The sequence below is a fragment of the Aristolochia californica genome, unplaced genomic scaffold, assembly GCF_029961685.1.
Source record: "Aristolochia californica isolate CCGP_79_NKW_82.1479 unplaced genomic scaffold, dmAriCali1.0.hap1 SCAF_4, whole genome shotgun sequence".
In the NCBI taxonomy this organism is placed as follows: Eukaryota; Viridiplantae; Streptophyta; class Magnoliopsida; order Piperales; family Aristolochiaceae; genus Aristolochia; species Aristolochia californica.
The window spans coordinates 6,867,305-6,880,919 of NW_027182103.1; the positions used below are offsets into that span (position 1 = coordinate 6,867,305).

A 13,615-nucleotide genomic window follows, 5' to 3' on the forward strand; every position below is an offset into this window, starting at 1 on the left:
CCCACACATCCAAGAGAGGTGGAAGATGGGCTCAATCCCACATACCAAGGAGAAGGCCCACATGTAGTGGTATGATAGTAAATAAAGAATCATCTCATAAAGATGATATTGATGTAATTAGTTTAAGTTTTAGGAGTGTTATTATAATATTGTAATCTTATTCATCTTGAGCCCCAAGGGAGGGTTAGGACATAAGTCCATAACCTTTTTCTTCCTCTTGTTTTCTTCCAATGGGTGTCTCTTTTTCTTTCTCCATGAGCTAATCCATGGAGTCCTGAAAATCAACATAGTATCAGAGCATTGATTTCCAGGACTCGTAGTTATGATTTTTTAGAATTCCAATATTTTTTTCCTTTATTTATCTCTATGTCTCATGCCTTTTTTTTTTTTTCTTTCTTGTGTTGATTAACTTGTATTGCCTTTGGAGTTATAAAAAAAACAGCAATCGACCTCTATAGAGATTCTTTCTTCTTTGGTAACTGTTTTGACGAAGCTACTGTTCAATGGGTGAAGATATGGAGCACGCCAAATATGACAAGGAATTTATATTGAATTCTCATGGATTGAAGCTTTTCACATGTTGATAGTTTTCAGCTAATCAAGAGCCAAAGGCAATGGGTTTTCTTTGCCATGGATATGTCGTGGAATGTAGTATAACCATGAGAGGCACTAGGGTCCGACTAGCCAAGGCTGGCTATACTATCTACGGAATCGATTATGAAGAACATGGAAAATTGTCTGGCTTGTCGGCTTATGTTCCCAACTTCCATCAACTTGTTAATGCTTGCTCCGAGTATTTCATGTGCATATCTGAGAAGATCAAATACAAAAACAAGATGAGATATCTCCTCGGAGAATCCATGGGAAGAGCAGTCTTGCTCTTCTCCTCCACCACAAGAAGCCAAAATACTAGGACGAAGCGATTCTTGTGGCACCCATGTGCAAGATTGTAGAAGAAATGAGGCCTCACCCATCCTTTCTTGCGATGCACTCCTTTATATAGTGGTAATGAATATCGATGTGCTTGTTTCGATCATGGAATACTTAATTCTTTGCTAGGACAATGGCTGACTTGTTGTTGACACAGATTCTAGTTGGCTCTTCTTGTGTCAAGCCTATCTCTTTTAATAGATTGTTGAGCCAAATTGCATGATAAACTCATGAGGTAGCAGCAACATATTCTGCTTCACAAGTGGATAATGTAACAATCTGTTGTTTCTTTGACATCCATGTAAAGACAGTATCTCCCATGAAAAATACAAATCCAGTAGTACTCCTTCGATTGTCCATGTCTCCACCACAATTGCTAACGATATATCCAACAAGCTTATAATTATTAGAAATTGAATAGAACAAGCCTAAGTCAATAGTACATTTCAGATAGTGAAAAAATCTCTTTGCGTCTTTGAAGTGGGTATCTGTTGGAGATTCCATATAGTGGCTGACCAATCCAATTGCATAAAGAATAACAGGCCTTGTGCAAGTTAGGTAGCGTACACTTCCCACCAAACTTTTGAAGAATGTTGGATCTACGCTTTCTCCTTCTTCATACTTGGACATCTTGATTTTGTATTCCATCGGTGTATTTGTTGGCTTGCAATTCTCCATATTGAACTTTTTTAGGATATCTTTTGCATAGCCTTTCTGTGAAATAAAAATTTCATCTTCTTGTGCTTAATTTCGATGTCATGATTGTATGCCATGAGCCCAATATCTGACATCTCGAATTATTTGGCCATTGCTTTCTTGAAGTCATCAAACATATTTGGATTATTACCTGTAAAGATCAAGTTATCCACGTATAGGCACACGATAAGAACATCTTCTTTTTTTATCTTAATATAAGGGGTGTGCTCGTACGGACATTTGGTAAAGTCGTTCTCTTGGAAGTACTTGTCAATCCGGTTGTTCCATACCCTTGGTGCTTGTTTTAACTTGTAAATAGCTTTCTTTAACTTCAAGACTTTGTCTTCATATCCCATTCTTTTCATAACCTAAAGGTTGCTCAATGTAGACTTCTTCTTCGAAGACTCCATTTAGAAATGCAGACTTTACATCCATTTGATGAATCTTCCATTTGTTTTGAGTTGTAAAATAAATGATTAGTCTCATAGTTTCTAAACGGGCAACAGGTGCAAATACCTCATCATAGTCAATGTCGGCTCTTTGATTGTATCATTTTGCAACTAGTCTTGCCTTGTGTTTTTTTATTTCTCCCTTGGCATTTTCTCTTTGTCTTGTACACCCATTTGACACCAATAGCTTTGTGCCCTTTTGGTAGTGAAACAAGTTCCCAAGTGTTGTTCTTCTCAATAACATTGATTTCTTCATTCATTGCATCTCTCCACTTATTCTCTTGTGCAGCTTCTTGAAAACTTATTGGTTCACAATCAACAAAGAGACAGAAAAGTGTGAGATTACCAAATGGCTCGATTTCTTCATATATTTCTCGGAGACTTCATATTCGTGGCACAATTCTTTGACTTTGACTCCCACTTGAATATGATGAAGGTTACTCATATTCGTGGGTAATTGATGTTGGCGAAGTTGGTGGTGTCGTTAGCCCTTGTTGGGCTTCTCCAGGTTGTTCGATCGGTGTTGGCGCATCTTCAAATGGAGGGGAGAAATTGAAGCCATCTATATGAGATCCAAAATCCCATATTTCTTCTTCATCAAACACCACGACTTAGCTGATCACAATTTTCTTAATTTTCGGATTGTACAACTTGTAACCTTTCAAATTTGCATCATAGCCAATGAAGATGAAACTCTCGCTTTTATTATCAAGCTTGGTTCGTCTCTCATCCGGTACATGAACATGGGCTATGCTTCCAAAGAATCTCATGTGGGGGATGCCAGGCTTTCTTCCGCTCCATGCTGGGGGGGATCTAGGTACCGTCATTGGTCAACGAATTCTATTTACTTCGCTGAACTCTTGAAATTCCCTGGAAGGAAATTCTCCTCCTCGGTCTGATCTCATGGCTTTGATCTCTCTCTACCACTTTCCTTCTCTAGTGCAGTTTTGAATTTCTTAAAGATTTCAAAGACTTCTGATTTTTGTTTCAAGAAATATACTCATGTTTTCCTTGAAAAGTCATCAATGAAGAGAATGAAATAATTGTTTTTACCTAGAGAACTTGGCTTGATTTGGCCGCATATATTGGTATGGATTAGCTCAAGTGGCTTCTTGGCTCTTGAATCTAATTTTTTTGGAAAGCTTTTTTGAATAGCCTCCCTAGTAGACATCTTTTACATAGTTGATTAGGATAATTGATGTAAGGTAAACCTCTTACCATTTCTTTCTTGGGCAACAACTTCAATCCTCCAAAGTTGAGATGCCCAAATCAAAGATGCCATAGCCATGATGCATCTTTATAACAAGCTTTTAAACAGTTTGCAACATCATTTGGAATATTCAAAGGAATCATTCTATTCTTTGACATTTGTACCTTGGCAATCAAATCTCCTTTGTCATCTCTTATAAAAGGGCAATAATTTTTCATATGAATATCATAGCCTTTTTCTAGGAGTTGACCCAAGCTCAAAATGTTGTTTTTCATATTAGGCACATAGTAGATATTTGAAATTAATTGATGACTACCATCTTTTGCACGAATAAGAATGTTACCTTTTCCTTGTACTGACATTGTGGAATTATTTCCCAAATACACATTGCCACTTACTGATTCATTGAATTTTATGAACATGTTTCTTCTTCCACACATATGGTTGCTTGCACCTGTCTCAAGATATCATGTATTTTCTTGCCCTTCATTATTGTTTATGTATGCTGATAACAGTGTTTTTTTCTCGTCAGTCTTTGATTCAGCATAATTGGTCTTCTCATTGATCTTGTTTTTGGGAGTTCTACATTCCGAAGCATATGCCCAAATTTTTGACAATTATAACATTGAACATGACATTTTTCGTACCTGGAGTTCATATTTCCTTTTCCCCGACCTCTTGTTGAGGTTTTCTTTTTCTCTTAGTTGATGTTGGAATTGTTACTATTGTAATTCCAACCTCGTCCATTGCCGCGACCTCTTCCTCGTCCACGGCCTTGGCCTCTTCCTTGACCATGTTGGTTTCTTGCGTAGCTTTGTTTTTCTTCATTTTCTGCGATTTATGTTTTGAAAAGTTGTTTGTTATGGTCCTGGGGTTAAGTACCTATGTCTTCCGCTCCTAATAGGCCGGTCTTTTGGGTAGTATTGGCTAGGTGCTTAACATTTGGTATCAGAGCGGGCTCCCACGTCGCGAGTTCGAGTCCTGGAGCGCGCAAAGGCTGGATTAAAATTACTGGTAAGTTCGGAAGGGGCGACCTGGAGAACTGCAAAGGGGCACTAAGAGTAGGCCGCCGCTAGAGTAGGCCACTGGGTTGGGCCAATGTCATTGCGCCACCGTGGTCGTTGGCTCGCGAAGGTGGGGTGTGATGTTATGGTCCTGGGTTAAGTACCTATGTCTTCCGCTCCTAACAAGCCGGTCTTTTGGGTAGTATTGGCTAGGTGCTTAACATTGTTCAAAGATATCTTGTTTCTTTTTGTATTTTTCTTCATAGGCTTGGAATGATCCTTGGAGTTGCTCGATCTACATTTCTTCCAAGTTTTTAGTTTCTTCAATTGTCACTACGATGTGCTCAAATTTGGGATCCAACAAACGGAGTATCTTCTCTATTATTCTCACATCTTCTAGTTTTTCACCATTTATTTTCAATTGGTTAGAAACAGTTGTTATTCTTGAGAAATAATTTGAAATAGACTCAGATATTTTCATATGTAAGGATTCGAATTCACCTATTAGTGTTTGGAGACGGACCTTCTTCACCTTCTCGACTCCTTTGTAAGAGGTTTGCAACTTCTTTTACGCTTCTCTGGTAGAGGTTGCACTCGAAATCTTTTCAAAGCCATCATCATCTAATGCTTGATAGATGAGGTAGAGAGCTTTCTTGTCTCTCTTTTTTGAATCCTTTCAAGTTGTCTTTGGCTCTTATGTATGAGTATCTTCTCTTTTTGACTTGCTAAACCCTTTTTCAATGATATCCTAGACATCCTATGCTCCAAGAAGAGCCTTCATCTTGATACTCCAATTGTCGCAATTGTTGTTGTTGAGTATCAGAACTTGGAAGAATACTACACTATTTTACATATTGTTTAATATAGAAAACTTTGTAAAAGTTTATACCTTATCAAATTGAAGCTCTTGACAAGACGAATTCGACACCGCCAAAATCACCCCTATTAGATGTCAGACGAGCTGCCACGAGCCACCAGAATGTTGCTGTCAAGAAGTGAGTTAAATTATCGAGATGATCTGAACCGGCCGAGTTGGAATCGGGTCAAGTGAAAACAGGACGAGTCTGATGATGGGAGTCATAAATGTAAAAATTCGGGAACCGGGTCCAAGAGACCGTCTTCTCTCTTTCTCTGTCGAAAAAAATAGAGAACGATTTCTTCTCTGTTTCTGGATTTTCATAATAGAAACATTTGCCAAAAAGTCCTCCAACTCTACGAAAGAGAACGAAAGCATCGTTTGACCTTGCTCTGATACCAATGTTGAAAAACGATGATCACTCTTTTGCTCTGTCTCGTTCTCTATCATCTTTGCATTATTCTGGAATTTCGCAAACAGAAATGGAAGAAATGGAAGAAGAAGAACGTCTTCTTATAACTCTCTCTGTATTTTTTTCTTTCTTCTTCTTCTTCTTATCATTTTGCATAGCTTACAGAGGTATTTATATATGTAAAGGGTGAATAATCACCACACAATTTTTTGTTACATGGCAAATTCATAGCCACACACGTTGTTGTTTCTCCAAAGTTCTTTGCCAACACAATGAGCTTATCTTCTGGAAACCAACTTAAGTTGCTAACTCATCTCTTAATCACGAAGCTTTATTTAGTTGGGCTTGGGTTAGAAGCTTCATTGTGGATCAAGTTTATGATCCAACATCGTCTTCTTCTGGTATCCACAATTTACTCGAAGACCATGGCTTTGATTTAATTGAATTGCCGCAATTAAGAAAGAAAGTCTCGTCGTTTGGAGCTTCTATTATTGGCATCTTCATTGGCATTTTTTTAGAAGCACCTCTGCCGATTGGTCCACTGTCATCCAACTCATTATGTGCTGACGGAACTTGTTGGTTCATCGCCAACCTATATCTTCTTTTGCATCAACTTGAAAGTCGTACATCCAAGGTGCTAGATTGATTTTTTTTTCTGGAAGAAATGCATTGTTCTGTATTCAGCCTGGATATCGTTGTTGTCTCTTTGAGATCTTCCTACTATTTTCACTATTATCCCGTTGTAGCTACATTGTAGGAAGATTATCTCGCTGGCTCTTGTCCTCTTATAATGGTGGATTGATTTTATAAAAGTTTCCTTCACTCTATTGCTACGTATTTCTAGAACAACTCATCCTTTGTTCTATGTTGTTTATTATTTCCAGCTAGCTAGGAAATCCACGAGATTATTTGATTATGCTCTGATTGATTCCGAGAGCTCAATCTACAAAAGCTTGGTTGTCCCTTCGAGAGGACGACAACATTGATTGATTGATCTTGCCGTGATTGACATCCAAAGACGTTATCTCCCTAATTTTTTGTTGTCCTGCGTTGATCAGAGGCCAACGCCTCGGGAAGACAATGTTTCTAAATTAAAAGACTACCAAGTTAGATGGATTGAACTTTGTCGAGTCAACCCAACAACCAATTTATTGCTTTTGCTCTACCTAATTAACTTGGGCCAACTCGGACGGGTCAACTCAGACTGGTCAATCTGACTCGACCCACTTGCTTATTGCCTTTGTTATATGGGTCTGGGTCCCAAGTTCTATACCGATTTCTTCTACGACTCGGCTATATTGGTCTACTACTTGACTCGACTCGGTCCCTTGGCTCCTGCATGATATTATCTTGAATTAATTCATAGCTTATTCTTTGGTTAGCGTATTATTTGGCGCACAACCTTCTGATGGCCTCGCAACGGATTATTTTATGGGTCCTTTTTAAGGATTTTCATTATTTGGTACATGTTATTTGGGCCCACGTCCATTTATGTTGTTGCCATTGTGTCTCTCTGATTGAAACATTATTATTAAAGGACTTCTCAGTTGTTGATTGTTGTCAGCATTGGTTATACTGATAAAGAAAAAAACATATGGTGGCCCCAGAATATTACTTTTCGGTGATTACCTTTTACCCCCTTATTTTCCAGTTTGACTCCTACCATTTGATAGTTGGTGCCCTATGTTGGGACACCGTGATGGATTAGTTTATTACTACACTTCTGAGCAATGCCTATGAACACACTACCTACAGAGGATAGGAATGTACCCAACATCCAATGTGAGTCTAGTCTATTATTCACCCAAGAGTTGTTTTTTTAGCTACCCCAAGTAAGTGCGTAGACTCTATAGGTAGTCATCTATAAGTGGGTTAGTCAACAAACATAAAATTTCAAGTTCATCTCCATCTTCATTTCAATCATCTACATGAACTTCATCTTCCAAATAGGTGTTAGGGGTGGTTAGTCCCCCAAATGGATTTTTGAAGATCAAGTTCATGTCCAACATGAAGATCATGTCAGTCATGTACACGAAGATCATCTTCGTATTTGGTGTTAGTGTTGACGCCTTCATGTACAGGAAAACAGTTTCCAGTGAATAGTGCCCACTCATTAGAAAAACATAAAAAACAAGAGAATCCCTAAACCTGTACAGTACACTTATAATTACAACATAATCCTTGAACCCCAAATTAGGTAAAACAATCATTATTACTACACGAATAACTTATTTAATGTATAATTAAAATATATTAATATATTTATTAATTGAATTAGATATGTTATTGTGCATTAATATGGTAATTATGTGAGCCAATGAAATACGCACATGATTAATTAAAAGTAATAAATAAATAACGTTATAAATAACAAAAACGAAAGTAATATGCTTAGCTATTAATTTATTAATAACATATGATATACAATAGCCTAAAAATGAATGATTTAAGAGGAAAAATTGATCTAATCATAACTTTAATACACTATATATTTGTACGTAATATTAACACTATTAAATCACTAATATAATACAATAAATAAAAAATAAATATAATGAGTAAATAAAGAATTATTTTATTAAAAACGTAATATGACATAGTATTAATTAATAATATATTTCCACAAAATTGAAATTAATCAGAGTGTGTTATGAATGTTGTTTGAGTAAAGAGTTTCCAATGTTAGTGCCCCCAAATGAGAAAAACTCGAAAAATAAGAGAATTAGTAACTTGTAAGAGTATACTTAATTAAAATATAATACTTAAACATTAAATTAAGTACAATAAACATTATTACTACACGAATTACTAATTTAATGTATAACTAAAATATATTGATATACTAATTAATTAAATTATATATATTATATTAGTTAATGATTACTGTTTATTATACATTAATACAGTAATTACGTGAGCCAATTAAATGTGCACATGATTAATCATAAAAAATAAATAAATAACGTTAAAAATAACATAAATGAATATAGTACATTTAATTATTAATTTATTGATAATATATGGTGTTCTTTAACATGAAAAGGTCATGATTAAATAGGAAAAATCTATCAAATGCTAACTTTAACACACTATATATTTTTACATATTATTAATTAATAATATTTTTCCATTAAATTTAAAACCATTAATTTTATTAATTATAAAAATGAGTTAATTAAATCAATGCTTGAGTTAACAATATTTTAATTACCACTATTAAATCACTAATACAATAGAGTAAATAAAAAATAAATATGATTAATAAATTAAAAAATTATTATATTAATAACATAAGATGGATTTTTTACATGGTATTAATTAATAATATATTTTGACAAAATTAAAAATAATTAATTAATCAAATGCATACTTTAACTATATTTTATTTACCAGAGACTTAAATATCGAGTTTAATATAGTAATAAAATTTAATAAAAATATTAAATAAATACGTATACAACTTTATTAATAACCTAAAAGAAAGATTATTCAAATAACGAGTTCGTGCCTTTAATATTAAAATCATCAAGTTACAAGTTTAGTACATATGAACGACACATGTTCTAAAGTAATAAGATACTACCATCATTTATCATTTCACATGGAAGTCGCTATGGCATCTAGAAATTGTGCAGCTCTTGTAAATTCTAATGCATGCTGCCTCCGAAAGCTTGTTACTTGGCTACCCTCATCCTCAAGACCATTGTTATCGTCATTGTCTGTATCATCCATTACACCTAATTGGACCGCATCACCTCCTCCACCGAGCTCGCCACCCGAATCATCATCTTCATCTTCAAATAGATCATCGTAATCCTCTCCATGTATATAATTGTGCAATATGCAACAAGAAAGTACATCCAATAAACCCTAAAACCTTAAAAACCCTAAACCCTAAACCCTATCACTCAATAAACCTAAACCCTAAAAAAATTTGAAAAAAAAAACCCTAATTCCATAACCTAAACCCTAAAAATACCATAAATCCTTAACCATTGTTGGAAGATGGGCTCAAGCCCACGAGCTCAAGACAAGAAGCCCACACGTCAAAGGAGTGGCATATGTGTAAAATATGGTACTTTCCATAAAGATGGCATAGAAGTGTAAATATGTGTTCCTTTTATGTCTTTTGTTTTATCAAGTTGTAGCCCTAAGGGCATTGAAACACTCTCCTCTCTTTCCACAAATTCGTCCAACCCTCATTTTTCTTTTTGACGCAACCCTCTTCTCCCTTAATCCAAACTCTCTCTTTCCTCGTTCTTCTTCTTCTCTTCTCCTTCTCTCTTCTTCTTCTTCTTCTTTCTTGTTGATCTAAAACTCCTTTCATGAGATCCTAAATTCTACATGGTATCAGAGCAAGGAGTTTAGGATCTCTCTTCATGGAGTTATTATGAAATTTGTTCAAGAATTTGTAAAAGGAGTTCAGTTATGAAGAGATAAGTTCATGCTCTTCTTATTTAATTTTTTTTTTGTTTCCTTTTCTTATTTACATACTCCTTTTTACTATTTTTCTTTATTTCTTGAATTTTGAGTCACATCAAGTCAAGATAAATCTTTATATGTTGTAAAGATTTATTTCTATGACTAAATTGATGTTATAATCTTGACTCCTTGTAAATCAATTACAAGAGTGATCAAGATCATTTGCTGTTTGCATCTTATTAAGATTGATGGGTGAAATTCAATTACCTTTATGTAATTTGGATCCATCTCATTTGAGGTAGAATTCCAGCACATGTTGTTGTATCTTCTCCTACTTAAGGTTGCTCATAGGTTTGTGTTTGTTGTTGGATGCCCATTATATGTTTGATGAAATCCCAGTTGTCATTTACCCTTTATAGTTCCGTTTTTTTTAACTTCAACAATTGAATTTTTTTTTATGTGGAAGTCTCTTATGAGCTGAAGATAAATCTCTTCCAAATTATCAAAAAATTTGTGCCTTTAGATAGTGAGAATAACATCCAGCCATCACTCAACTTCTCTTGTATCCATAAGAACAAAGAGAAGAAAGTAGATGCAACTGATTAGGCCTTAATCCAAACGAGCAATAGACAAAAATTTAGAGAAGATCCTTTTTCTCTTCCTTTGAAAGTGTTTGGATGTACGTGTTTTGGTCATGTTACATCCCCACATAAAAATAAACTTGATCCTCTGTCTATGAGGTGCATTTTTTTGGGGTACTCTCGCACCCAGAAGGTTATGTCTGTTACAATCTTACCCTTCGGAGGATGTTTATCTTTAGGGATGTGAATTTCTTTGAGGACACCCCCTTCTACTCCTCCCATGATGCTCCTCCAAGATGGACTTGTCCTTCTACTACTCCTTGTCCGCTTGTGCCGTTCAATCTTGAAGTGGATCCATCCCCTGATGCACCGGTCGTACCTTCACCTGTGGAGTTGTCGAATCCACCCGAGGTAAGTCCTTCTCCTCCTATGTATGGGCCTGAATTTGATACTCGGCCTATTGCTTTAAGAAAAGAACGTTGCTCCTGTACTACTTCGCATCCTATCTCAAATTTTATGTTTTACCATCTCTTGTCTTCTGAGTGTTTTCCAGTTTCTTGCGTCTCTTTCTTCTACTTCCGTTCCGCAATCGTATCAGGAGGCCCTGAGACATCCAGGATGGAAGGCGGCTATGGATGAAGAAATGCACGCCTTATACGAAAACCAAACCTGGTTCTTAACATCACTTCCGAAATGTAAAAGACCGGTTGGTTGTCGATGGGTTTTTTCGGTGAAACATAATCAGGATGGATCGGTTGCTCGTCTTAAAGCTCGACTAGTTGCTAAGGGCTATACGTAGTGCTATGGGATAGATTATGAGAAAACCTCTCTCCTGTTGCAAAATTGAATTCGGTACGCATCATCTTATCTATTGCTGCTAACTCCTCATGGCCCGTCTATCATTTGGATGTTAAAAATGTTTTTTTAAATGGTGATATCAGTGAGGAAATTTATATGGTTCAACCACCTAGTTATGTGGTTGAGGGGGAGTCAGTATGCCGGTTAAAACAGTCTTTATATGGGCTTAAGCAGTCCCCTCGGGCTTGGTTTGATAAATTTAGTCAAACACTCCTACGGTTTGGCTTTCATCAGTGCTCAGTTGACCATTTCGTATATTATAAAGATACGGTCAAAGGAAAAGTATTATTGGCCGTATACGTGGATGATATTATCTTAACCGGTGATGATGCTTTGAGCATACAAGAGGTGAAGCAGATGATATGTCAAAAATTCAAGACTAAAGACCTTGGTATGCTTAAATATTATTTGGGTGTAGAAGTTCTTCAATCCAAACATGGGATTATATTGTCTCAAAGGAAATATGTCTTGGATCTCCTTGAAGAAACAGGAATGAAGGGTTGTAGACCAGTTGACACACCTATGGATACAAATGTAAAATTATGTGCCACAAATGAAGAAGATATTGATATTGGCAAATATCAAAAACTTGTGGGAAAACTGATTTATCTCACGGTAACTAGGCCAGACATATCATATGTTGTAAGTGTGGTGAGTCAATTCATGCACTAACCACAAATTACCCATTGGCAGGCTTTAGAGAGAATATTACGTTATCCAAAAGGAGCTCCAGGAAGAGGATTGTTGTATAAAAAACATGGGCACTTCAACATAGAAGACTTCTCATATGCAAATTCGGATAGATCTCCTGATGATAGAAAATCTACATCAGGATATTGTACTCTGGTTGGGGGAAACTTGGTTACATGGAAAAGTAAGAAGCAAAATGTGGTTGCAAGATCTAGCGCCGAAGCAGAATACAGAGCTATGGCCCATACCGTTAGTGAACTTTTATGGGTCAAGACCCTTCTTACCGAACTAGGTTTTTATAAAGGGGGGTCCATGAATCTGCATTGTGATAATCAAGCAGCCATTCATATCACTTCAAATCCAGTTTTTCATGAAAGAACTAAACATATTGAGGTGGATTATCATTTTATATGGGAGAAGTTTCAAACAGGAATAATCTCTCTCAAAGATGTGTCACCTCAAGAGCAAGTAGCTGATATTCTCACTAAACCCATTACATCTAAAATCCTATAATTTATATGTGGCAAACTGGGTATTTATGATGTCTTTTCTCCTCCAACTTGAGGGGGAGTGTTGGAAGATGGGCTCAAGCCTATGAGCTCAAGACAAGAAGCCCACACGTCAAAGGAGTGGCATATGTGTAAAATATGGTACTTTCCATAAAGATGGCATAGAAGTGTAAATATGTGTTCCTTTTATGTCTTTTGTTTTATCAAGTTGTAGCCCTAAGGGCATTATAAAACTATAAATAAAGGCATTGGCTAAGAGGTAGGGCATTGAAGCACTCTCCTCTCTTTCCACAAATTCGTTCAGCCCTCAATTTTCTTTTTGACGCAACCCTCTGCTCCCTTAATCCAAACTCTCTCCTTCCTCGTTCTTCTTCTTCTCTTCTCCTTCTCTCTTCTTCTTCTTCTTCTTTTTTGTTGATCTAAAGTTCCTTTCATGATATCCTAAATTCTACAACCATAAACCCTAAACCCTAATTCCAGGACCCTTAAATACCAAGCACCAAACCCTAAAAATAAACCCTAACCCTAATCAAGAATTTAGACCCTAAATCCCACAATTATGCACAAACAACCCCAAATTAAGCACTGAAACTAAAATTAAATCAAATACAACACTAATTTAATCGAAAAAAATTAGGGTTGGGAAAACCGAAGTCGAATGGGGAAATCGATGCCCAAATGTCAAAATCAAAGAAAATCAAAATCGAAATGGGGGAAATCGAATGAAATTAGAAGGTATTTTGGGGGAAAAGAGAATAGAAAGAGGGAGAAGGGAGTGGGAGGCCGAAAGGGAGAAGAGAAGGAGAGAAGAGAGAGAGAAGAGAGAGAGAAGAGAGGGAGACCGGAGAGCAAGTCCGAGAGAAGAGAGGGAGCAGAGATCTTGGGGGCGCACGGAGACGAGAGAGGGCGAACAAAATAAAAAGGAAAAGACCGAGATATGGAGGTCGCAGAGCGAGTCCAAGAGAAGAGAGGGAGCAGAGACCTCGGGGGCGCAGGGA

At 36.4% G+C, this 13,615-nt stretch overlaps 1 pseudogene; it reads left to right on the top strand.

The window, feature by feature from the left end:
* The first annotated feature begins 503 nt into the window (after positions 1–503).
* On the top strand, positions 504–1,003 carry LOC137963065 (caffeoylshikimate esterase-like; annotated as a pseudogene).
* Positions 1,004–13,615: the final 12,612 nt, after the last annotated feature.